Source organism: Lithobates pipiens, unplaced genomic scaffold (assembly GCF_037356315.1).
Source record: "Lithobates pipiens isolate NorthernLeopardFrog02 unplaced genomic scaffold, aLitPip1_a1.2 Scaffold_22, whole genome shotgun sequence".
NCBI lineage: Eukaryota > Metazoa > Chordata > Amphibia > Anura > Ranidae > Lithobates > Lithobates pipiens.
The window spans coordinates 28054164-28059123 of NW_027507784.1; positions in this window are offsets into that span (position 1 = coordinate 28054164).

The window sequence follows — 4960 nt, forward strand, 5'->3', positions numbered from 1 at the left end:
AAAAAACGATCAAAAACAGCGCATCAAAGGGACTAGTAGATTGATGTGAAAAAGACTTTAAAATGTCATTTATTAAATGTAAAAAATAAACACAGACATCTGATCCCTGCAGGATCTCAAACACATAAAAAACACCAATCATAAAACGGACAGATGTTTGATAATGAAAAGCTCCTCAGATCTCTCAATTATAACTTTGGAAAGGTCAAAACCAACGACCAATGTGCACAGCTTTCGAATGCCTAATGAATGCAATCAATCATCTGAAAGAACCCAAAAAGTCAGTGTAAACGAATGGAACAACGTTTCTAGGGACACTCACTTCATAGGTGTTCAATGGGCTGCAGAGCTGATGAGTCCAGTCTGATGACCGAGGGGGAGGTGTTTATTTCAGCTCCATCTGAAGCGTTCGGCTTGGAGGCAGAGGTGTAATGCTGCACGCTAGGTGGTAAGGATCAAGCTTAGTCACCAGATGATATCAGCTGTACACATAGGCAGCTTGGAGAACGCTGCACTGCCTGCAGTGCGGCTTGTCCGAGCGGCTGTGGATCACATGAGAGGCTTGTCACGTGGAAGGCTGTGAAGGGGAAGGTTGCTATGCCGACTCTCCTGCTTACATGTTTCGCGCTCCTGCGCTTTGTCAAAGCTGGAGCGGCATACAGCAACCAGAAAGATAAAGGCATCGGGTAGTGTGTAGGGGCGGGGACTGTCGAAGTCTCTCAGGTTAACCCCTAATGTGTCACTAAGCCTCCTGCAGTTAAAACCTTATTAGACAGGGGTCTGTGTCAGTGAAAGAACTGTTAGAAAACATCTAATAGGAAATGTGGATTGAAACATATGGTTGACACAGTGGTGTAGTGGTTAGCACTCTCACCTAGCAGCAAGCAGGACGCTGGTTCGATTCCCAACCACGCCACCACCCGCCTGAAGCTTGTATGTTCTCCCTGTGCCTGTGTGGGTTTCCATGGGGATATTAAAGGATATACAGAAGGGAGAAGAATGCTATGGATAAAAGGACACTGTAAGTTAAAAAAACACTGTAAGTTAAAAAAAAACTCAAGGGGGGGAAAAAATGCGGAGACCAAGGGCAAAAAAACAAATTATTTAAAAGATATATTTTATATTATTATTATTTCGCCATCCACTGGACCAAATAAATTTGGCCTCTTCAAAGATTTAAATAAATTTATTCGATCTCTTACCCTGAAAAGACATTTTGCAAAAACAATTATTAATAACAACAAAAAAGGAGATTCAACACCTGAAATCGATAATATTGATATGAATGTCACCCCCCAGGATGACATTTTGAGAATTCTTGAAGACTTGTGGAGCGAGTGTCATATCTCAAGCCAAACACAATATCCCTTTACAGAACCAGCGATAATTCATACTCATCTGAAACCGGCGTCCACCTTTAACCCAACCCATTCTAAGGGCCCCTTTATTGAGACTTTTTACCAAGTGGTTTATAAAGAATTTATTGAGTTATGCAATACAACCAATAACAAAAAACAAGCTAATCTAAATAAATTTGAACAACAGGCTCTTCATAACCTTACCACCAACAAGAACATTGTGGTCAAACAAGCCGATAAAGGAGGGAGTCTAGTCGTACAGGACATGGGCGACTACCTTGGCGAAGCCAATCGCCTGTTATCTGATACGACTACATATCAAAAACTTCAAACCGACCCCCTTCCAATTTACCAGCGTGATTTAATTACGTTGGTAGACAAAGCTCAAAAAGATGGGGTGTTAAATCCCCAAGAAAAACGATTCCTCCTCCCCAAAGTCTGCAGCACCCCTTACTTTTATCATCTCCCCAAGGTTCACAAGTCCCTTACTAACCCTCCGGGTAGACCAATAGTGGCCACTACTAATAGTTTCACTAGCGGCCTTTCGGCCTATATAGATCACATCTTACAGCCATTGGTGGTGCAACTTCCTTCCTATATTAAGGACTCCAGTCAGGTGATTGAGGTTATGGAAAACTACAGATGGTCTGACGAATATATGTGGGCCTCTTTAGACGTCAACTCGCTTTATACTTCTATACCCCACGAAGTGGGACTGAATGCAATACAACACTTTTTGAGCATTGATGAAAGCATGAACTCCAAACAGTCTGAATTTTTATTATTGAGCATAGAGTTCTGCTTGAAACATAACTACTTCACCTTTTTAGACCAATTTTTCCTCCAGCGCCAAGGTACAGCCATGGGAGCCAGTTTTGCCCCGGTATATGCGAACCTCACCATGGGCTTTTGGGAGGAACAAAAAATCTGGAGAAACAATCCTTTTGCTGAGTTTATCGTATTTTATGGTCGTTATATAGATGACATTTTGCTCATATGGAGTGGCGGAGTTGAGACTTTTTCCTCCTTCGTCACTTATTGCAACAACAATTCTATGGGTCTATCTTTCACATCGGTCATCGACCAAAACCATCTGGTCTTTTTGGACCTTGTACTTTCTCATAATGAGCATAGTGTCACCACTAGCAACCATATTAAACCCACAGCTGGCAACTCTTACCTTCATTATAAGAGTTGCCATCACCCTGCTTGGAAGAAAAATATTCCTAGCGGTCAGTTCCAAAGGTTACGCAGAAACTGTACCTCAACTGAGGACTATACACAACAAGGCCAGCAGATGGCAAAAAAATTCTTAGAAAAAGAATACCCAGATGATTTAGTTACACAGGCCTTTATGGAACACGCAACCAAGCATTCACCTACGAAAAAACGTCCCAAAAATTCCACTAATGACTATACTACAATTAGGTTTATTTCTACCTTTAACACACAATATAAACATATGTCTAAAATAATTCTTAAACATTACGATATCCTAAAGCTGGATCCGATTTTAGCACCACTCCTTCCGGTCAGACCCCAAATCACTTTTAGACGCTCTCGTACAATCAAAAATATTATTGCTCCCAATAAACTTATAAAATCCAATAGAAAGGATAATAATATATTCCCTGATATTAGGATGTACTTTGATAATAGATGTGGGATTTTTAAATGTCGTAAAAGAGGTTGTTATACTTGTCAGTCCATCCCCAATGGCCAATCCACCATCACTACATCCAAAGGAAAAACCTTTGAGATTAAACAATTCATCACGTGTTCTACAGAATACGTAATATATGTTTTACGTTGTCCCTGTGGCCTCCTTTATGTAGGCCGCACTATGCGGGCCCTACGAGTCAGGGTGGGCGAACATCGCCGCCTGATTAAAGAGGGCTGCATTCAACACAGCGTGCCACGCCATTTTCGCCATTGTCATGATAAAAACTTTAAAGAAATGGAGGTCCTTGCAATTGAGGCTATCCCCAAGGGTACCCTAACGGCCAACGAAAGATTCTCCCACCTTTGTCGCAGGGAGACCTTCTGGATATATCTTATGGGGTCTCTCTCGCCTGATGGCCTCAATGAAGACATTGACATCCTCAGCATAACCTCTTGATATAGGTTACTCAGATATAGTCGCTACTCATCGTTCATGACCGCCACCCTACATTTTTTATAGAAAATATATTTTCATTTTCTTTCATTTTCCTTTTTTTTTTTTTTTTTTTTTTTTTTTTTTTTTTTTATGAACGAAGAGTAGCTAATATATTTATTCTAACTATCCTATAGGAAAGGACTTAATAATAATAATATAAAATATATCTTTTAAATAATTTGTTTTTTTGCCCTTGGTCTCCGCATTTTTTCCCCCCCTTGAGTTTTTTTTTTAACTTACAGTGTTTTTTTAACTTACAGTGTCCTTTTATCCATAGCATTCTTCTCCCTTCTGTATATCCTTTAATATCCCCATGGAAACCCACACAGGCACAGGGAGAACATACAAGCTTCAGGCGGGTGGTGGCGTGGTTGGGAATCGAACCAGCGTCCTGCTTGCTGCTAGGTGAGAGTGCTAACCACTACACCACTGTGTCAACCATATGTTTCAATCCACATTTCCTATTAGATGTTTTCTAACAGTTCTTTCACTGACACAGACCCCTGTCTAATAAGGTTTTAACTGCAGGAGGCTTAGTGACACATTAGGGGTTAACCTGAGAGACTTCGACAGTCCCCGCCCCTACACACTACCCGATGCCTTTATCTTTCTGGTTGCTGTATGCCGCTCCAGCTTTGACAAAGCGCAGGAGCGCGAAACATGTAAGCAGGAGAGTCGGCATAGCAACCTTCCCCTTCACAGCCTTCCACGTGACAAGCCTCTCATGTGATCCACAGCCGCTCGGACAAGCCGCACTGCAGGCAGTGCAGCGTTCTCCAAGCTGCCTATGTGTACAGCTGATATCATCTGGTGACTAAGCTTGATCCTTACCACCTAGCGTGCAGCATTACACCTCTGCCTCCAAGCCGAACGCTTCAGATGGAGCTGAAATAAACACCTCCCCCTCGGTCATCAGACTGGACTCATCAGCTCTGCAGCCCATTGAACACCTATGAAGTGAGTGTCCCTAGAAACGTTGTTCCATTCGTTTACACTGACTTTTTGGGTTCTTTCAGATGATTGATTGCATTCATTAGGCATTCGAAAGCTGTGCACATTGGTCGTTGGTTTTGACCTTTCCAAAGTTATAATTGAGAGATCTGAGGAGCTTTTCATTATCAAACATCTGTCCGTTTTATGATTGGTGTTTTTTATGTGTTTGAGATCCTGCAGGGATCAGATGTCTGTGTTTATTTTTTACATTTAATAAATGACATTTTAAAGTCTTTTTCACATCAATCTACTAGTCCCTTTGATGCGCTGTTTTTGATCGTTTTTTCTGCTGCATCCATTTTTTACCAAGTCCATAATGGGTTAACAGCCGCACATTGAGACCATCTACAGGACATTTATTTAAATAAACAAACATCCCACGAGATAGTCAAACGCTCTTAAAGAGACCATTCATTTGTGCGCCAACTTTATCTTGTTTTGTTTTATGAGG